Source organism: Tenrec ecaudatus, chromosome 15 (genome assembly GCF_050624435.1).
Source record: "Tenrec ecaudatus isolate mTenEca1 chromosome 15, mTenEca1.hap1, whole genome shotgun sequence".
Taxonomy (NCBI): Eukaryota; Metazoa; Chordata; class Mammalia; order Afrosoricida; family Tenrecidae; genus Tenrec; species Tenrec ecaudatus.
In genome coordinates this window covers 110517953-110541401 of record NC_134544.1, presented here as the reverse complement: position 1 = coordinate 110541401, position 23449 = coordinate 110517953, and the positions used below count along the sequence as shown (strand labels likewise).

The 23449-nt window shown below is 38.5% G+C and overlaps 1 protein-coding gene across 6 annotated transcripts in view; it reads right to left on the bottom strand.

Moving 5' to 3' along the window:
- The window catches only part of RCBTB1 (RCC1 and BTB domain containing protein 1), a 92847-nt gene that overhangs the window by 47833 nt on the left and 21565 nt on the right, over nt 1-23449 (bottom strand). For 5 of the 6 annotated variants that reach the window (XM_075532504.1, XM_075532502.1, XM_075532507.1 and 2 more), the window contains exon 2: nt 8497-8594. The exons of the other annotated variant lie outside the window; for it this stretch is intronic. The gene's annotated coding sequence lies outside the window, so the exon portion shown is untranslated. The remainder of the gene's footprint in view (nt 1-8496; nt 8595-23449) is intronic. 6 annotated transcript variants of the gene reach the window in all.

Below are 23449 nucleotides of genomic sequence, written 5' to 3'. Positions count from 1 at the left end.
GACTGTAATGCAAAAGTTGAAAACAAGTAAAAAGAAACAACAGTTTGAAATGTGGACTTTGTGACAGAAACAAAGCTGGAAATCGCATGACAGAAGTTTGCAAGACCAACAACTTTTTCATGACCGATACATATTTTCAACAATACAAAAGGTAAATATACACATGGACTTCTGTAGATGAAATCACACAGAAATCAAATTGACTACATCTGTGAGAAAAGATGATGGAGAAGCTCAAAACCAGACCAGGAGCTGATTGTGGAACAGACCATCAATTGCTCATATGTAGTTTGGTTAAAGCTGAAGAACATGACAACAAGTCTAAAATACACCCATGAATCTCTATCCCACACAAATTTTGGGAGCATCTCAAGAACAGATTTGACACACTGAACACTGATGACAGATGACCTGATGCACTGTGGGATGACATCAACAACATCATCCATGATAAGAAGCAAATGGTCATTAAGAAGACAGGAAAGAAAAAAATATCAGAATGGATGTCAGAAGGGACTCTGAAACTTGCTCTTAGTCTTAGAGTCACTAAAGCAAATGGAAGAATGATGAAGTCAAAGCGCTAAATAGAAAATTTCAGAGAAGAGCTCAAGAAGACAAAGTAAAATATAATAATGATATGTGCCCGTGCCTAGAGTTAGAAAACAACAAGGGAGAACATGCTCAGGATATCTTAAACAGAAAGAACTCAAGAAAACTTCAAGCCTGGAACTGCAATCTTGAAAGATTCTACAGGCAAGTTATTGAGTGATGAAGGAAGCATTACAAGAAGATGGAAAGAATACAGAGTCTGTACACCAAAAAGAACTAGTTGACATTCAACCATTTCAAAAGGCAACATATGAGCAAGAACCAATGATACTTAATAAATCTAAGGTGCAGTGAAAGCTTTAACTAAAAATAAGTATCCAGGAATTGATGGAATAGCAATAGAAATGTTTCAGAACGCTAATGAAGCGCTGGAAGCACTTACTCATCTATGTCAGGAAATCTACTAGACAAAATTTCTTGGTCAACTGACTGGAAGATATTTATCTATATTTGTACTCATTCCAAAATAGGTGACCCAACAGAATTCTTAAATCATAGAACCATATATCATTGATATCACATGAAAGTAAAATTTTGCTGAAGATCATCCAATAGTTGCAGCAGTACATAGACAGGGAGCTGTCAGATGTTCAGATTGGATTCAGAAGAGGAGATGGAACAAGGGATATCGTTGCTGATATCAGATGGCTCTTGGCTGAAAGCAGAGAATACTAGAATGATGTTTTCTTGTATTTTATGGACTAGGCCAAGGTGTTGGGCTGTGTGGATCATAACAAACTATGGATGCTATTGAGATGTATGGGGAGTCCAGAACACTTCATTGTGCTCATGTAGAAGTGTTCATGGACCAAGAGGTAGCTGTTTGAACAAAACAAGAGACTGTGGCATGGTTAAAAATTAGGAAAGGTTTATGTCAGGGTTCTATGCTCTCACAATACTCACTCAATTTGTATGCTGAACAAATAATCTGAGAAGCTCGGTTATCTGAAGAAAATTGTGGAATGTGGAGAAAGGCGTATGAAAAATCTGCGCAATGCAGATGACAAAACCTTGTTTTCTCCAAATGAGGGGGCTTGAAGCTCTTGCTGGTGCGAATGAAAGACTACAAACTTCAATAGGGATGATAACTCAATGTAAAGAAAACCCAAAGCCTCAGAACTGGACCAGTAGGGTAACATCATCAAAAATGGAGACAAGATTGAAGTTGTCAATCTTTGGATCCATAATCAAGTTCATGGAAGCAACTGTCAAGAGATCATTGCATCAATAAGACTCTCTAAAAAGGAGAGAGACTCTCTACCATAAATACCACAAATTAATAAGGATGCTTTGAAAAGGAGCCAAAGGCAGATTTTTTTTTTTAAGGCAAAACAAAACACAGACCCAGGAGTGGATTTGGGGCTTACACCAAATCCTAGCCCCAGTTTAATAACAATGAGTTCTTACATCATGGCCCTGCTCAGTACTTGCCCTCAAGAAGGCAATTCAGAAGACATGGGCGCTATAGAAAAGTGTGGTGAAGAAATTGGATGGTCCCTGACTCTCAGATAAAATAGCATCTGGGGTCTTAAAGTTTTGTTTCCAATGCAAGCAGCCATCTAAGTGAGATGTCAACTAAGTCCACATGCAAGAAGCACACCAACATCAGTGACTGAAGGATTGTAAATCATATAATCTGAAGTCGAAGGCAGGAATAGTATCAGCCTAAATTATGAGAATCTGGTTTGCAGAAGGTTATGGGTGACAGTGGGAACCCGAGATACATTCTTGGGGATCTACATAGGAAATAAGCCTCCTGTGATCTTTTCCCTCTATCCATAATGGAGGAATGGGAGGAAAGACGTTACCAAACAGAGAGCTTGCGAGAGATAACTCGAGAAGACCCAAATGAGAAACCTGACTCGAATGGTTAAGCCTTTGCCAGTTGATCCCGCCTCTGATGCAAGTTAGGCCTGATCTGGTTTTCCACAGTTTCGATTTTTTTTCCCTTTGTTCATAGTGGGGTTTATCTCAGATGTGTAAGGTCATTGGGGTTCTCTCTCTTGAATTTTTGATATGTGTTTTTCAGAATACGAAACCGAGGATAGGTCAACTTATAGGGGCAAATAGTAGAATAAGAGTTTCTGGCAGGTGGGGAGGGCATTAATAGGGAGTTGATGTCAAGGAGTTCAGGAAGGACAAGAATGTTTTGAAACGGATTAAGGTAACAATTGTACCATACTGCTTGCGGTGACTGAACTATGGAATGATATGTTATCTGTATTAACTCCCAATAAAGTAGTTTTTAAAAAAGAGAGAGATCATTGCAGTAGGCAAACTTCCTGCAAAAGACCTATTTAAAGTGCTGACAGGCAAGCATGTTCCTTTGAGGACCAAGGCACACCACACCCAAGCTATAGCAGTTTTCAATCATCTCATGTGCATGTGAAAGGTGGATACCGAATCAGGAAGAATGAAGAAGAATCTATGTGTTTGAATTATAGTGCTGGCAAAAAAAATACTAAAAGTACCATCGATTGGGAAGAGAAAAAAAAATCTGTCTTGGAAGAAATACAGCCAGAATTCGCAGAGGCAAGCAGGGTGAGATGCCATCACATGCAATTTCAGGAGCAACCAGTCCCTGGAGAAGGATATCAGGGTTGATCAAGTAGCTGTGAAAAATAAGGAAATGAAAAAGAAGAAGACATTGACAAGATGGACTTAAAGAGTTGCTGCATTGTTGGGCTCAAATATATTAACAATTGAGGATTGCATAAGACCACGCAGTGTGTTCTTCTGCTTTACGTGCGGTCACTATGAGCTGGAATTGACTTGATGTCACCTAACAACAACAATCATTACAAATGCAGACTACTACATTTCTCTGCAGTGGAGCTGCTTGGGAGTTTAGACCTTCAACCTCTTGTAAGCAGCCAATTGCTTAACCAATGCACCGCCAGAATTCCCTCTATCCTACCTACCTAGTCTTAATTCACTTAACTCTTACATCATCTCAATATTTGCCCCCCAATGCAAATTTTGACTGTTTTTGAAAATGAGGATCTTTCATGAAATTTTACTTTTACAGCTATAAAATAATAAAATTATGAGCTATTTATGAATTTAGTAATCACGTGGTACAGCTTTCTCATTTTACAAAAGATGAGCAGATTTGTCCACAAATCCCCAGCTAATTAGGAGTAGACTCTAGAATTCATTCTCTACAGCAAGTAGGAAGGTGAAGGCAGAGAGAGAGGGAGAGGTTCCAGGACCCTCCTTATGAGAAGACCACACCCACAAGGAGGCACCATTTGGCTGTGGCCTCATTGACAGGTTAGATATTACTTCTACACTTTTATATATCTTCAAGTTCACATAAATTTATGGTAACCACCACAGTTACCTACTGGTCCAGTTGGGTGAATGTTGGTCTCTTTACATCGAATCATAATCCATATTGAAGGCTGCAATCCTTGATCTTCATCAGTAAGTGCTTCAAAGCCTCCTCAATTTGAACAAGCAAGGTTCTGTCATCTGCATATTGTGGGTTGTTAATAAGCCTTCCTCGTATCCCGATGCCACATTCTTCTTCATATAATCCAGCCTCTGTGTTTACTTTCTCAGCATACAGATTAAATAAATATGGAGAGAGGCTATAACCCCGACCATACTTGTTCTGATTTTAAACCATGCAGTATTTCCTTGTTCTGTTCACATATACTATCTCTTGATCCACGTACAAGTTCTGCAGAAGCACAATGAAGTGTTCTCCAATCCCCATGCTTCTCAATCACGTCTATAGTTTGTTATGATCCACACAGTCGAATGCCTTGGCATTGTTAATAAAATACAAGCAAATATCTTTCTGGTTTTTTTGTGCTTTGAGAAAAGATCCATTTAACATCAACCATGGTATCCCTTGATCCATGTCCTCTTCTGAATCAGGCCTGAACATCTACAGCTCCCTGTCAATGTACCGCTGCAACATGTTGGATGATCTTCGGAAAAATTTTACTTGCATGTGATGCAGCTTGAACACCTTCCTTCAGCACCATTGGTCCTTGCTCACATGCCACCTCCTGAAATGACTGAATATCGACCAGCTCTTTTTGGTACAGTTACTCTTTGTATTCTTTCCATGTTCTCTCCATGCTTCCTGCATCACTCAGTATCTTGCCGATAGGTTACAACTCGAGGTTTGCATGTTTCTTGAGTTCTTTCAGTTTAAGATATTCTGAGCATGTTCTTCCTTTTCGGTTTTCTAACTCTAGGTCTTTGAACATTTCATGACATTATTTGACTTTGGCTTGTAGTTAAACAAGCGACCATATAGCAGGGAAGTAACAAAGCCAACATGGACTAAGTACACCAGCCTGTGTGATCATGAGGTGTCGACAGGAAGAGGTATCAGAAGTTCAAAAAACACGCAACTAAGTTGATATTAAGGGGAGTGGATGTAGTGGAGACCCAAAATCCACCAACAAGACAATTGGACAGTCCCGCTTAGAAGGGCCTCATGGAATGGATGATAATCCTGCATGAGGTGTGGCAGCAATGAAGCACATAACTGTCCTCTAGTTCTTTACGATTTCTTTCCGTTACTACTAAAGCCCTTATGTGATATAGCTCATTAATCATGTTAGATTTGCGTATGTTCTAGGTACATTCAAGATCGCCTGGCTATCAAAAGAGATAGTGTCTGGGGTCTTAAAGGCTTGAAGGTGAACAAGCAGCCATCTAGCTCAGAAGCAAAAAAGCCCACATGGAAGAAGCACACTGGCCAGTGCGATCACGAGGTGCCAAGGGACCAGGTATAAGGCATCATACAAAACAAAATGATATAAGTGTGTGTATGTATGTGTATATATGTGTATATGTATATGTATATATATATACCATATTAAATGAAGGGGGAAGTGCAGAGTGGAGACCCAAGGCCCAAGTGTCGGCCAATGGAGATCCCCTCATAGAGGGGTTTAGGAGAGGAGATGGGTTAATTAGGGTGCGAGGTAGTACCGATGAAGAACACAGCTTTCCCCCAGATCCTGGATGCTTCCTCCCCCCAACTACCATGATCCGAATTCTACCTTGCAGGCCTGGATAGGACAGAGGCTGTACACTGATACATATGAGGGCTGGAGGTACAGGGAATCCAGGGTGGATGATACCTTCAGGACCAAGGGTGTGAGGGACGATGCTGGGAGAGTGGAGGGTGAGTGGGTTGGAAAGGGGGAACTGATTACAAGGATTCACATGTGACCTTCCCTGGGAGAGGGACAGCAGAGAAGGGGGGAAGGGAGACTCCGGATAGGGCAAGATAAATAACAAAATAACGATGTATAAATTACCAAGGGCACATGAGGGAGGAGGGAATGGGGAGGGAGGGGGAAAAAAAAGAGGACCTGATGCAAGGGGCATAAGTGGAGAGCAAATGCCTTGAGAATGATTGGGGCAGGGAATGTATGGATGTGCTTTATACAATTGATGTATGTATATGTATGGATGGTGATAAGAGTTGTATGAGTCCCTAATAAAATGTAAAAAAAGAAAAGAGGAGAAAAAAATGATTAGGGCAAAGACTGTACAGATGTGCTTTATACAATTGATGTATGTATATGTATGAACTGTGATAAGAATTGTATGAGCCCCAATAAATTGTTAAAAAAAAAAAAGATCGCCTGGTACATGGTAGTAAAGATAGATGACCCCTCAGAGATAGTGACAGGAGTAAGGGTTTCCTGAGGGTAAGGAAGTGAGACGAGGGGGAAAGGGGGAAAGTATAGAGTTGATAGCATTGATGATTATATAACCCCACCCAATGAGATAGAACAACAGAGCTGCATGGGAGGGAAGGGATATATTGGAATGAGTAAGACATGTCAACAAAAAATTATTAAAAATTAAAATAATAATAGTACTTGACTTTGTCTTCTGGAGCTGCCCTTTGGAATTTTCTGTTCAGCTCTGTGATGTCATCATTTCTTCCATGTGCCTTAGCTGCTCTATGATTAAGAGCAAGTTTCAGAATTCCCTCTGACATCCACTTGGATCTTTTATTCTTTGTCTTTTTAATGACTTTTTGCTTTCTCCATGAATGATGTTCTTGATGGCCTCCCACAGCTCATCAGGTCTTCTGTCATTAATGTTCAATAAATCAAATCTGTTCTTGAGATGCTCTCAAACTTTAAGTGGGATAGACTCAAGGTCCGATTTTGGCTCTTATGGACTTGTTTCCATTGTCTTCAGCTTTCACTTACCTAGGAGCAATTGACGATCTGCTCCACAGTCACCCCCTGGCCTGGGTTTAGTTACTGATGCTGAGCGTCTCCATTTTCTCTTCCTACAGATGTAGTCATTTATATTTCTGTGTATTTGCTATGAACAAGTTGTTAGCTTTCAACTTTTGTATTCCAATCACCAATAACTATCAAGGCATTTTGATTACATGTTTGATCAACTTTACACTGAAGCCATTGGGAGAATTCTTCAATGCCTTCATCATTCTCGTTTGTGGTTGGTGCTTAAATTTGAATAATAGTTGTATTGATTGGATTTCCTAGAAGACAGGTAGATATAATCCCATCACAGACAGGATTGCACTTCAGGACTTATTTTGTAATGTCCTTTTTGACAATGAGTGCAAAACCATTCTTTTTTATTGTGTTATTCCTGGCATAATGAATCACATGCTTTCCTAATTCAAAATAAAATTCAGTCCATTTCATAGACATCATTCATGTATTCTTAAAAGAATGTAGGGAGGGGACTATATCCAACTGTAATAGATGAGGAATGGGGATCAGAGATACAATTATTTCCATGATAATATATCATGAGGGCACTTTTGGGATTCTACCTGATCCTTACAGACCCTCTACACCACCCTATCACTGCTTTTCAGGGAAAACACTAACCCTGACCCTTCAATGTCCAAACTTCTTCAACATTTCTCCCTTCTGACTTTATCTTATTTTGTTAATATACACCAGTATATTTTTTCCAACCCTTTAAATATAAAAATTACTTCTAAAAACTGTTGCCCTCACATGTTTCTGTATAGATATGGCAAGTTAAACCTCATATTACATTCATTCCTTCCAAATACCACCCAAATCTTCTAATTAACTCAAAATTGTCATCTCTTACTGTGAGACGTTTAACTATTTCCTTTCCCTAGAGGCAATAGCATGTTTGCTACTGAAGAACAAGAGTTAAAGACTAAAGTAAGTCATAATTCTATAACTTCAAGGAGTTTGAACATTGTCAATAGCTAATTAAAATTTTAATGCCTGTCATAAAATTATAAAGTATACAATTCAATAAGCTAAAGCAGAAGTGTTCAAATTAACTAGAATTTGATGTTATGAAATCTGCATTGAACACTGAGAAATACAAAGACCCATCAAATGCCAACGACTGAGGAAGACTGAAGAAGAATAGATGCACTTGAATTCCAGTACTGGCAAAGAAGATGGAAACGACTGTGGCCTGCCAGAAGAACAAACACGCCTGTTCTGGAGAAGTACAGCCAGAATGCTTCTTAGTGGCAAGGATAGCAAGATTGATCTCAGGTACTTTGGATATGTTACCAGGAGAAAACTGTTCCTGGGAAAGGGAACCAGAGATGAGCAAAAAAAGAGAAGTCTCTTAACAAGATGGGCTGACACAGTTGTTGCCACCATGGGCAGACACTCAAGTATAACAGCAATGGTGAGGATAGTGCAGGACCTAATGCTAAGTTCTGTTGCATAGAAGGTCCCAACGAGTTGTAACAGAACGGAAGGCACTTAACGAGTGTTTCCTTATTCTATTACCAGGCATGCCTTAAGTCACAACCATTCCTAAGGATTGCACCTCTAGAGAAGGTGCTGATAAAAAGTAGATACAAAGAAACTAGCTGCTTCTGTACAAGTTGAAGCAAACAAAAGGAAACAAAAATATACGCACTCTGAGACGTAGGCAATACGGCTGTCGGGTCACAAGCACAGACAGATCTTCTCAGCAACTACTGGAGAAGTCTGGCCAGGAGAAAAGTCTCACGCTCCCTGGAAGCCAGAAAAATAATTGTCAAAGGTAAGAACACCAAGATCTCTTAAAGTTGGAATCAGCAATGTCTGTTTTAAAAAAATCATTATATTAGGGGCTCATACAACTCTTATCACAATCCATACATATATCAATTGTGTAAAGCACATTTGTACATTCATTGCCCTCATCATTCTCAAAACATTTGCTCTCTACCTAAGCCCCTGGCATCACCTCCTCATTTTTCCCCTTCCTCCCTGTTCCCCCTCCCTCATGAACCCTTGATAATTTATAAATTATTATTTTGTCATATCTTGCCCTGTCCAACGTCTCCCTTCACCCACTTTTCTGTTGTCCGTCCCCCAGGGAGGAGGTTATATGTAGATCCTTGTAATCAGTTCCCCCTTCCCACCCCACCCTCCCTCTACCCTCCCAGTATCGCCACTCGCACCTCTGGTCCTGAAGGGATCATCCACCCTGGATTTCCTGTTTCCAGTTCCTATCTGTACCAGTGTACATCCTCTAGTCTAGCCAGATTTGTAAGGTAGAATTGGGATCATGATGAGGGGGCGGGGTAGGAAGCATTTAGGAACTAGAGGAAAGTTGCATGTTTCATCATTGCTACACTGCACCCTGACTGGCTCTCAACAATGCCAATTGTTAATGACTCCTCCATCTGTGGCCAATACCGCGAGCCTCTTCTGTGTACCAGCCTTCCCCTACACAATCTGATGTTTCCCTAACCTGCTCCAACCCACACAGCAAAACCTCTTATCTCTGTGGCTGCTGGGGACTGACTCTACATGGACAGCAGACAACATGGGCAGCTGGAGCAGGTAACCTAACCACCCAAGTAATGTTTTCCCGTTTTTCTTCTATCTTCTCCTGCACCCCTCATCCCACGTGCGTGCCACCTCCCCTGTACAGTGGACATGTGCACACACCAAAATTACCAAAGGATCAATAATTTACATTTAAATGATTTGTTTTCATGTTCCCCTGGCTTTTTGTTTTTGCTTTTCCTTTCCCCCTCTTACTTCCTCATCCCATGTGGGCCCCTTTTCTCCCAAGCAGACACAGGTATGCCCTCAAATCTAAGACATGATCACAGAAACTAGGTTGTTTAAAAAAACCAAAACAGGTTTCTTTCTCTTGTCCTCTGAGGACACAGCCCTTCCCGTGCTCAGGCTTTCCTAGGAACATACCTGCACATCTGTACTCAAGTCACTCCTCCATCTTTTTTCCTATTTTCTCTCTACTACCTCATTACACGCGTTCCTTCTTTTCCCGTCTTTTTCTTTATCGGTATCCTCACCCTCTTCTCATTTCCCTTCTTCTCTCTTTTTTCTATTTTCTTCTTTAATTATACTTCTAAATATATGTACACAGAAGTCTCATGTTTGCTTACACTTTCCTCCAGCCCATCTCTTTCTGCTCTCCTTTTCCTCATGAAATATATTTCCATGATCCCTATTGATCCTTATTATGATCTTAAAATACATTCCCCCAATAATTTTACAAATCTTTTGGTCTATTCAGACAACCCCTTACTACAATTATTGTTACTTCTGTTTTATTCTATTCTTCCCCACACAAATACTACACTTACCCAACTTACCCATATTTCTCATCTTTTCTCTATTTCACCACTCTGTGTTTCTGGCTCCTGTTAAGCCCCCCCCCCCATATCACTAGACAGAGTCAACAACCTTTACACAACCTAGCATCTGTACACCACTATTAGCAGCACCACCATGCTACAGAATAAGCAATCACTTACAGCACACCCCCGAATGAAAAAGAAACAAACACCAACAACCAAATATCACCCACACGTAACGGAGTCCTCTGCAAAGAGACCCTCGAATTACGAGACATGTAATTCATCAGATGGTGTTGAGGTGCCTTCAAGAGATGTAGGGAACGCTCATGAGGACAGTGGGATGAATTTAAAAAGTAGACACTCTGCACTAAAAGGTACACTGGAAGATAAACAGTCAGATAACAGAAGTAGACAACACAATAAAAGACCTGAGTAATAGAGTGTGAGAACAATAAAACTGAATCAGTGAGCTTGAAAATAATTCCTCTGGCTACAACAGACTAGAGAAACAAGTTTAAAAAATCATTTTATTTGGGGGCTCATACAACTCTTATCACAATCCATATATACATCCATGGTGTGTCAAGCACATGTGTACATTTGTTTTCCTCATCATTCTCAAAACATTTGCTTTCTACTTGAGCCCTTGGTATCAGCTCTTCATTTTCCCCTCCCTCTCCGCTCCTCTTCCCTCATGAATGCTTGATCATTTATAAATTATTGTTATATCTTAGACATTACATATTGTAGTTAAAATCTCCAATTTCAAAAAAGAAAGGAGAGAGTCCCAAGGACAGCAAGGGACAAAAAATGAACAGTCACCTACAGAAACTATGCAGGCAAGAAAATAATGGAATAATATCTATCAAATTCCGGAAGAAGAAAACCAGCAACCAGAAATCTTACATCCAGCAAAATTATCCTTCACATAGGAGGGAGAAATAAAGGTATTTAAGAATGGAAAGGATTCTTAAAGACAAGATGAGCATTACAAAGCATCCTTCATAGGCCACACCAGAAGGGTGCAATTTGGAAACCCCACAAGGCAAATTGTACTTTACCACTAACATCCCTACAGAAGATGAAAGGAAATCAAACACTCCCTTGGACTTTGGACGGAAATGCCCTAGTGTGACAAGAAGCATGTGGCTACGATCTCAAGGTTATGACGTGGAAAGTTAGTAGGCTTTGCTTCAGATTTCTTGCTCTGAGAGTGCCCAATAAATAGCAAGTTAAGTCTACCAAATATAGACTCTTTTCATACTCTCGTTTCTTTTCTGTGGCATAATCCTGCCTTTGTGAATGTGCGTGTCTGAAAGTTTTGCACCACCTCCAACCCTGTTGGTTTAGGGTGATAGTGTCCAGTCACTTAAGTTTTAAATCTGCATAAGTAAAAAAAAAATCATGTGATTTAGGCTAAAAGGCTTTCCTATACATGTATAGCATTTTAAATAGCATTTTCAATTCTCTTTACCACTGGCTAAATCAATGATATAATCAATAGAAATACCATGTGCCCCATGAGGATAACTTAGAATGTTCCCCAATAAAAGAAAATGATGTCTCTAAAATGGAGCTGGGACATATACAAACAATAGATAAATTAATGAGTTTTTAATAATCTGGTTAATTGGGACATAATCCACATGTCATACAATTCAATAGTTCAATAATATCAAGAAGTGTTGTAACATTATCATAATCAACTTTAGAACACTTTCCTCTGTCTTGTACTCCTTGTTATTAGCTCTCCATTTCCCCCCAATCTCCCCTGCTGTGTCTCCATGAAACCAGTAATCGATCCAGTTACTCTCTCTGTAGATTCACTCAATAGCATATCATATCATATCATATACTAAATAATAATCATATCATATACTAAAAAATAAAAATCAGAATATACATAAACAAAGACTTAAGAAAGCCAAGAATCACAAAATAGAATAGGAGAAAGCTCCAGTTGGAAAAAAAAGCAGAAAATATGAAAAACTAGAACAAGTTTAAATTGGGTCAAAAGGGAGATCAACTAATAAGGTGTTAAATTTTATCTAATTAATACATCTGCCACAATCTACTTTACAATACTCTCCACATGACAGCAAGGTGATTCACGTCCTTGGTCTGTGTTCAGAGGGGAAGAGGCCTACGCCACGTGTATCTCCCCTTCACTTTTATTAAGCTGATAAAACTTTTAAATGTGTCAGGGGGGGGGGGAATTAAATAAGAGACTACATTTTAACTATGTCCACAATAATCATCTCTACAATATGAGGGGATACCACAAAAAACACAAAGAGACTGTTTTTTCAAAGCTATGTATTTAAATTGTTTAAAAAAACAAACAAGCTATCACCTTCAGAGTACTCTCCATTACACTTTACGTTACATTTGTCAAAATCTGTGATTCCGTTCTAGGAAACATTTTTCAAATACATCTGTTCGGATGGCTGACAGCACCTCCCTTGTTATTTTCTTCACCTCTTCTATGTCTTCAAATCATTGTCCTTTCATGTCCCTCTTCATTCATGGAAACAAAAATATGTTGCATTGAGCAAAGTCAGATGGGTAAGCCGGTGGGGCAAGAAAGTCAAGCTGTGTTTTCCTAAAACCTGGCACAGTGAGATTGCTGCATGAGCAGGTGGATTGTCGTGGTGGCAAAAACAGTCCCCTGTTTGCCACAAATCAAGGCCTTTTTTTTCATACGCTGTTATGGAATCTTTTCAGTACCTCTAAATAGAAAGCTTGATAAACAAGTCTGACCTGGTGAAACGAACACCAATGCACTACAAGTGGACATTTTTGTCTGTTTGGGAAGTTGATGGACATTGAGAACAGGTTGTCATCAATTGATATTTCACCTTTTTTGAAACGAGAAAACCACTTGTACACTTGAGTTTTTCCCATAGTGCTGTCCTTGTAAGCTGTGTTCAACATCACAACCCTTTCTGCAGTATTTTTCCCAAGAAGAAAACAAAGTTTCACATCCTCATGCTGCACTTTTCAATCGGTCTTCACACAAAAAATGAGGCTCAAACATTGCTTTTATGAAAACATTCACTGTGACCAGAGAGAACCTTCCCAGAAAATGCCAATGAGTGCACTAACTCAGAGCAAGTTGCTCGATGTTCACCTAGTGGGGAAATGCGTATTATGGAAGCTCCTCTCCGCCCAGCACAATTCTGGTTTGTTTGTTTTTTCCGGAGGGTATCCCTCTCACATTCGCTGTTTGAAACCAAGACTATGCACATCCCTTGACCTTGGTCAGAGGAGATTAACCAGAGGGGTAATCTATGTGTGGATTTTGGTCTTCCACTGTCATCCATAGCCTTCTGCAAACTAGGTGCTGACAATTTAAGCTCTGATATCATTCCCTCTGTCAGATTTTGATTATATTATTTACAATCCTTACATCACACAGGCTAGTATGCTTCTCCCACATGTACTTAGTTCATACCTTATATAGCTATTTGTTTGAAAATAAGCTGTTAGCCTCCCTGGTGGTCTAATTATGTCAGTAATTTTGTACCCAAAGCAGTACATTGTTTTGCATAAAATTTGTTGTTTCATATTATAGGCCTGTAATTCTTAAGAGATGACTCATTTTAATCTCTCTAGTAGACATTCCAGGTGTGAAAAACTTTAATACACAATTCTGCAAGTCATTCTAAGTCACTGTTGCTGTCATTTATCTGGTCTAAAACTTCTTTTGTGCTAAAGTGACACTTTATGCCATGGACAAAAAATTTCCAGACAAAATATTTTTCCAAATGTCAGTAAAAGGGCAGCAGGGCACTGGAGACTGATCTAGGGACAAATCTGAGGTGATTTGCTATGATACAATGTAATCCTCACAGGTTACACTGTATCACTGTGTGTGTATGTCTCTTTTAGACTTGCAGTTTGAATTTCCTCCCCAGTTCTGCCCCTGTGCAGCGACACTACATACAGAGAACGGAACGGAATGAGGAAGTCAGATCACAGCAGAGGACACGGCTGGACTGCGGAGCAGATAAGGGACTTTGCAGTGTAATCCCGAGTATGGCTCAGGGTTACTGCTTCTGACAGGTAACATTGACCCCGAGCCACACTCGCGATTACAGCCAGGGAGGTTAAGACCCCAGATGTTAATCTTTCTGATTGTTGGGCACCATCTATAGCTGTAGCATCTGTATCTTCAGTGATCTCCTCATAAGGGTGAGCATCAAGCAGACCATGTAATAATAACTAATAGATCTTAGGTTGAAGCTTGAATTAAGTGAAAGCCCCAACTCCATTCAGATAGCTATTATTCATATGTATCTCTGGTTCACCTTAAAGATTCATGGTCAGTTTATGTTAGAGAACATTATCAATCATCTATCTTCCCGGGGAATAAGGTAATTCTACTGAGAGTGTCATTAATTTTGCCAGTGGTAAAGATTTTAAAACACAATTGAGAAAAAGAAATTATACAAGTATAGGCTGGCTATGAACCACAATACATGAATTATTGACTTGTATAGATTAAACTGTTAAATGTCTAGATACTATTTTACACAAACAATGGGGGTTGGTAATAAGGCAAAACTTCCAATAATATTCATTGAAAGTGGTAGAATCAGGCCTATAAAATTAATACAGATCTTAATAAAGCAAGAAATGCATTAAAAAAGTAAGTAAATAGTAGTCCTGGGTCACCATACATTGTGTACCCTCAAGGCAAGAGATCTGATGACCACCAGATCTATACCCTTGGTATAGCCTCATCTGCTTCTTTTCATATTAAGAAACTTAAGCCTTAAGACTAAGGCCTGCAGGTGAGCTTGAGATAGAGCCCAGTTCATTTAGTGGGATTTCTACATCGAGTCCTTCTGTGTGGCCTATGAAGGATATTGTGTACCTTGAAATAACAGGATCTAACTTCTAGTAGTCTATAGCACATCACTTGGGTCACCAGAGACTAGACAGAACCTAGGTCAAAAGTGTCTAATTAGGAACATAGTACCAGGCATATTTTTCCTTGGGGTTCTATATAAGTATTAAGTGCTTTTTTCCCCCTTCTGTGGGGAGGTTGATCCTCCCATTTTAGGTTACAATTTAACACAATCATTTCTTATCCCATTTTGATTTGTTCAAGTTTTTATTGTTTTCTGCTTTCATTTCAAATGAGGTTTTTCTGTTTTATTTTTACTGCTGGTGTTTTTTGTTTTGTTTTTGTATGTTTTCCTTTGTTTGGAACCAAGCATTGGTAAATCTATAGAGACAGTAGTAACTGGGTTAATCGCTTCTTAGGGTTATGGGAGGGTATGTTGGGAAGAAATGGAGAAATAATAAGTAAAAGAAAGAAGTTAATGCTCTAAAAGTGATTGCGCAAATGATTACACAACTCCTTTTAATATGTTTAAACAATTAATTGTATGATGTCTGCATTGTACAACAATAAAGCTGTCACATTTTTAGAAAATAAACAAGTTCACCCTGTAAGTCTTGGCTATGCAATAGTATGATTACACTTTTAAAAATTATACAGGGAAAAGGGATTCAAATACACACAGATGTACCTCTCTTGAAAGTCTACAAGTGAATATTTTTTGGGAAAAAATTATTATATAGTATAAATTTCTATAACAAACATTTTTAATTAAGAAAGGCTACAAAATAACTTAAATGAATATATAAACTTTACTTTTACTTATTCTCTGCCATTAAGTCAACTGTTACCCATAGCGACCTATTAGAACAGAATAGAATAGCTCCTTTGGGGTTCTGAAAATTTGTAATTCTTTACCAGAGTAAAAAGACTCATCTTTCTCCAGAGGAGTGGCTGGTAGGCTTGAGCCACTAATCTTGTGGTTAACATCCCCGAATGAATAACCCAATATGCCACCAGGGCTCTCCTATATAGGTTCAGTTGTTGAATTGTATATTATAATCTCTGTTTTTAAATGTTTTAAGAGGTATTCTTGCCTTAAGTTCACAACATAAAGTGCTACCATGTTTTAGGCAACATCTATTTTAAAAATTAATTAAAAAATCAAATGTAGAAGTGTTTCAGGTCTCAAAAATGTATTTTTAAAAGTATTATCACATAGTACTTATTCTGTCTTTGAAGACACATTCAGATTAGAAAAACTTCTCATGACACATTTCTAAAAGAGATTAATCCACATACAAAGAGGTAGCAATTAAAATAATCTCATATTTTCAGCAGAAACCAGGCAGTCAAGAACACAATGAAACTACATATTTAAGATCTTAAAGGGGAAAAAACTGTCAACCAAGCATCTTATATGCAGCCAGATTGTCACTCAAATATAATGGGGGAATAAAAGTATTCCAGACATGGAGAAATTAAAAGAATTTACAAACAAAACACAGACCACAACAAAAAATAAAAATGTTATCTATGGCCAAAATATCAATAGCAGCACACAAACCTGAGACCATCATACAAGAAAATTCTTCACAAAAATCAATACAATCAAAGCATTATCCTGAACAACAAAAATATAGTTAGAACAAAGAAACAAATCACACCACACACAAACACAAATCAAACCAACAGCAACAAGCCCATACGAATCAACGATCTCACTGAATATCAATAGACTAAATGCAGTAGTAAAGAGACAGTATAGCAGACTGGATAGGAAAACAAGACCCATCAAAATGCTGCTTACAAGAAACATAATTCAGCTACAAAGGCAAACACACACTAAATAGGGAAGGCTGGGCAAAAGCACATCAAGTAAATGGCGACAACAACAGCAAAGCAAGTGTGGCAATATTAAACTGAAAGATAGGTAAATAACATGATGAGAAAAAAATGGTGACTGTATAATGATTAAAGGAACATTAGCCCAAGAAGAAAGAGCCGTAATATACATATATACACCAAATGCATTAATCGAACTTTCATAGAATTAAAGAGAGAAAAAGACAGCTGGACAATAATAATGGAAGACTTCAATATGCCACTCAAAAGGAAAGACAGATCACCAGGAAAGAAATTCATTAAAAACACAAAATAGCTACACAACACAATCAACCAACTAGATGTCCTAGACATATTCAGAACACTCCATCCAACAACACAGTATAAAATTCTTCTCCAGTGCACACAGCACATTCTCAAGAATAGCCTACATATTAGGATACACAGCAAGCTTTAACAATTTGTTTAAAATGATTTCTACAATCCATTTTCTCAGATCACAATGCTACAAAACTAGAAATCAACAATAGAAGAAGCAGGAATATAAAGACAAACACATGAAGACTGAATAGCATACTACTTAAAATTGACTGGGTAATAATTATATAAGGGATGAAAATTTTAAATTCCTTGAGAATGGCAACCCAAAATAGCAAAATCCTTGAGACACAGCAAAATCAATTATCAGAGATCAATTTATAACAATCAACACACACACATGAAAAAATGGGAGAAATCAACACTTTAACCTACCTTCAACAACTGAAACAAGGGCAACAACATATATAAGCCCTCCAACAACAGAAGAAAAGAAATAAGGATTAGAGCAGAAATAAACTTGGAAACAAATTTTTAAATGGAAAATATTAATAACAGAAATTAGTCTTTTGGGGAAAGGCATAATAAAAGAATTTAGTCTTCTTAAAACATTCTAGGATCTATAAGCTTGATGATCATAAAATGAATTGTAATTACAAGTCACATGTAAACAGTTACTTCAATAAGCACTTCAAAAATACTAATTTTTTTCATCTACTGTTTTTCTTAGATGTCAACTCATAGCAACCCTATAGGACAAGGTAAAACTGCCCCTGTGGGTTTCTGTATCTCTTTATGGAAGTAGAAAATCTCTTCTTTCTCTGGCCAGGTGGATGGTGGTTTCAAAATGCTGATCTTGCACTTATCAGCCCAATGTGTAACCACTATGCAATCAGAGCTCATAAAGTGAGGTAGAGGAGTAGAAAAGAGAAATCTAAGTTTTATGTGACAGAAGTCAGAAAAGGAATTAATACCATCTAACAATAACATGCCAATCCACTTAGATCTATATATTTTCCAAAACAATCAAAGATATATTCTGAATTGCCACTGTACTTACTTTGCATCTATGAAATGGCTTTTGCTAAGTACTGGCACAGTTTCTCTGCTAGAGCTGTGGTATGGGAAGAAAAGATTATTTTCTTTGTTTTTCCTTTCACTTTAGACTCTGAAAGCAAATCCCACCAAAAGGAGAAAAAAAGACCTTCCGGTTTTAGAACTCTATATTTAGAACTGGAGGACTGAGCGAATAATGTGCCAGACAATTCCTTGCTTCCTCTCAAAATTGCAATTATTTTACTTTCCTTCAGATGGAACCCGCACAGCTGCAAACAGCCCCTACAGAGTCTGAGGGTTGCTGGAGTGTGATGCAGGCTGACCTCAGAGGCTGACTACTGAGAGGGCCATCCAGCCTGCCCGCCAAACAACAGAATCCTGATAGGTTAGGGTGAGAGGGAAACCCCAGTAGAATTAAGGTGAAACCCAACCCCTCAGAGCAGTTGGCTACAGGCTGCCTGCAGAAACATCAATACCAACCTCCCAAAGAGAGAGCTCAGGGTTCTTTGACTACTGGGAAGATGGCACCTCGTTCCTCTAAATTCACCCAGAAGCAACAAGCTGCCTCAACAAGAAAGCAAGGAAACAAAATTCAATTCTTGAGGATGTCCTAGACTTAATGGAAGAGGCACACATTGACCTACCACAGAAAGAAATCTTCAGAATGCTGCTTACAGTCATAAAGGGTATGAGGGAAGCAATACAAAAAAAGGATGAAATGATAGAGGAGATAAAGACCACACACCCAAAAGAAACACAAGCGCTAAGGGAAAAGATCAGAAAAAACAGTAGCAAATGGGGGAAAAAAGGTCAAATAAGATAATTAGATAAGCTAAAGAAAATCCAAGAGCCAGGTCTGATGCTATGAAGAGCAAAAATATCAGAATAACTGGATTACCGGAACAAGACAAAACAAAGAAGTCTATGGCAAAAAAGAGTGAGAGAATTCCTAGAGGAAAACTTCCCCAGTTTAATGAATGAAAAACAGGCAACCATTCAGGAGGCCAAGAGAACACCAGCTAGACTAAGTCCCAAGAAGTCAATAAGGCAAATAATAATTAAACTATCCAACTTTGAGAAAAAGGAGAAAACCATGAGAGCAGCTAGCGGGGAAAATGCAGCTATCTCTATAAAGGCACCCAAATAAAAATACGTTCAAACCCATCAGTGGACACTATGAAGGAGAGGAGTGGAGTAACATATTCCAAAAATTGAAGGAAAATAACACAAACACAAAAATACACTACCCAGCCAGATTTTCTATCAAGATAGATCGAGAAGAGTATTCCCGGACAAGGAAAAACTCAAATAATACATTAAAAGAAACCGAGTGCTACAAAAGATCCTTGCTGACCCAGTGTGGGCAGAACAACACTCACCTAACACAAATAAGAGACCGCCACATAAAATAACTCCAGTCAGAGGGCATCAATGAGAAAACAACCCCAAGATAGCATTGGTTCAACAGTGGAAAGAAGGAAAGAATCAACCACACGCACACATGCACAATGCATGGATAAGAAAGGGAGGTAAGAAAATACTCAACACAAAAGCTACAATATGACATGAGAGAGTCCACAGATGGATGTAATAACACTGAATATCAACGGGCAACTCAGGGATTAAAAGGCAGAGGCTAGCAAACTGGCTTAGAAAAACAACCGATTCAATCACTGCCTTCTGGAAACACATCTCAAGATTACAGACAAAAATAGGCTGAGAATCAAAGGCTGGAGAGAAACATACCAAGCAAGTAGGTAGCAATTAAAAAAAAAGTAGTGGCTACAATCCTAATCTCTGATAAAATTGATCTCAAAGTGCAAGCCATAACAAGAGATAAGGAGGGACACCATATAATGTTCAAGGGAGCAGTAGACCAAGAACCAGTGAGCATAATAAATATATACACGTCCAATGAGAGACCTGTGGAATTTGTCAATCAAACGCTCTAAGAGATGAACAAAGAAATCACAGACTCAATTATAGTATGTGACTATACATTGCTCTCTGAGAATGACAGATCACAGGGAAAGATCTTAACAAGGAGGCTCCAGATCTAAACATTACAATTAGATGACTTGACCTGATATTTACACAGCTCTCCACACAAATGCAGAAAAAATTCACATTCTTTTCAAGTGCACATGGCACATACCCTACTCAAAGATAGACCACATACTGGGACACAAGTCGAATCTGTGTAAATTTAAACTCCTTGAGGTCATACAGACCTCTCTACAATCACTACGCCATAGGCTGAGCTGAACAAAAGGATAATGAAGAAAACAAGAACAAATAATTGGAGGATTAATAACTCTCTATTGCAAAAGGAGGGGGAACTGGCCCAGATCAAAGATGAAATTAGGAAATACCTAGAAACCAACAAGGATGAGAATACAACATACCAAAACATTGGGTAGCAAAGGCAGTTATCAGAGGAAGTTTCATAGCAATACATGCACACATGAAAAAGAGAGACTTATGATTGATATGCTGTAACAAAATTTACAGCAACTAGAGCAGAGTCAACAGGACAATCCTACTAAGAGCAAAATAAAAGAAATAATAAAAACCAGGGTTGAGATTCATGAGAGGGAAAACAAAAAAACTATGGAAAACATCAATGCTGCTAAAAGTTGGTTCTTTGAAAGGATTAACAGAATTGACAGTTCACTGACAAACCTAACCAAAAAAGGAAGGAAAAATTGTAATAGCAAGGATGAGGAATGAAACAGGGGATATTATAATACACCCTAATGAAACCAAAAGGATAATTACACAGTACTACAAATGACGGTATGCCAATGAATTAAACAATTTTGAAGACATGGACAAATACTTGAGGAATAAAATCCCTCCCTAGACTACCCCAGATGAATATCAAGAATCTCAACAGACCCATAGCAATAGAAGAAATAGACAAGGTAATCAAGGGATTACCAACAAAAAAATTCTTCCGGGACAAATAGCTTCACAGGAGAATTCTACCAAGCATTCAGGGAAGAACTGACACCAATCCTACACAAACTCTTCCAGAACATAGAAAATGATGGCAAAATCCCAAACTCTTTCTATGAAGCTAGTATAACCCTGATACCTAAAGTGAGCAAGGATCCCACAAGATAGAGAACAGATCAATATCCCTAATGAGCATTGATATGAAAATCCATAACAAAATATTGGTCAATAGAATACAGAAGTATATAAAACAAATAATTCACCATGACCAAGTGGGATTCATACCAGGGATGCAGGGATGGTTCAACATATGAAAGACCATTAGCATTATTTGCCCTATTGATATGGAAAGTTATAAGAACCACATGATAATATCGATAGATGCGGAAAACGCATTTGACAACATCCAACACCCATTCCTGTTTAAGACACTCAAGAAGATAGGAATGGAAGGAAATTTTGTTAATATAATACAAGCTACATAGGAAAAACCAAAAGCCAATGTGGCAGTCAATGGAGAAAAGGCTAAAAGGTTTCCCTTTGAATAAGGGACTCAGACAAGGATGCCCTTAGTCCCCACCCTTATTTAACATCATACTGGTGGTCTTAGCTAACAAAATAAGGCAAAGAAAAGAAATCAAAGGTATTCATCTGGGGAAGGAAGAGATGAAACTATCGTTACTTGCAGATGATATGATTTTATATATGTAAAATCCCAAAAGCTCCACAAGGGGAGTACTGGAAGCAATAGAGGAATACGGCAGAGTGGCAGGATAAAAGATCAATAGAAAAAGTCTAGTGGACTGCTATATACGTCAGACAAGACCATGGAAGAAGGGAGCAAAAAAGTCATACCCTTCACAATAGCCAAGCACAATTTAAAATAACCAGGGATATATCTGACTTTAAAACAAACAAACAAAAGATTTGTATGAGGAAAACTACAGAACACTATTATAAAAAACCAATAGTGACTTCAACAAATGGAAGAATATCCCATGCTCATGGATCGAAAGACTCAATATAGTAAAGATGTCATTTCTACCCACGGTCCTACATAAGTTCAATGTTATCCTGACACAAACAATCATCTTTCTTCAAAGAACTGGAAAAACTGATTACCAATTTCATATGTAGAGGCAAGTAGCCCACAATTAGCAGAAAATTCAAGAAGAGGGAAAAAATGGGAGAGCTTGCTTTACCTGACTTTAGTACCTATAATACAGCCACGGTGGTCAAAACTGCATGGTATTGGTACAATGACAGATACTCAGACCAAGGGAAAAGAACCGAAAACCCAGAAATAAAAGCATCAGCATATACATGACTGATCTTCAATAAGGGTCCAAAAATAGCAGATGACCTCTTCAACAAGTGGTGCTGGAAAAAATGGATATCTACCTGCAGAAAAATGAAGCAAGACCCTTATCTCACTCCATGCACAAGAATAAACACAAAGTGGATCATAGACCTTGAGGTAAAACGCCAAACTATTAAGGCCACCAATTAAGGAATTCGGACAAAAAATGAGAACTTTGGCTCATGGAATACATAGGCTATCAGAAATAGGGAAGGATACAAACACAGAGGAGGCACAAATTGACAAGTGGAATATACTGAAGATAAAACACCTGGGCACATCTAAAGAATTCACCAAGATAGTAATAAGAGAGCCTATGAACTGGGAAAACATCTTTAGCAATGATACTTCAGACAAAGGCCTTATTACTAAAATCTCCAATACTCTGCTAACTTACAATAAAAAAAAAAAAACCCAATTGCCCACTGAGGAGGTGGGCAAAGTACCCAAACAGAAGTTTCACAAGGGCAGAAATCCAAATCGCCAATAAACATATAAGAATATGTTCCCGATCATTAGCCATAAGAGAAATGCAAATTAAAACAACTATGAGATACCACCTACACCCTCAAAGATAACCCAATTTAAAGAATCAGAAATTAACAAGTGTTGGTGGGGCTGTGGTGAGACAGGAGCTCTCTTCCGCTGCTGGTGGACCTGTAGGTATGTACAGCCATTATGGAATCGATTTGGCGATATCTAAAACAGATGGAAATTGAGCTACCATATGACCCAGCAATCTGCCTACTGGGCACATACCAACAAGAGGCAAGAAATAAACCAGGGCCAGACATCCGTGCTCCAGTGTTCATTGCAGCGCAGTTCACTATCACAAGGAGTTGGAAACAACCCAAATTTCCATCCATAGACCTATGGATTAAAAAAA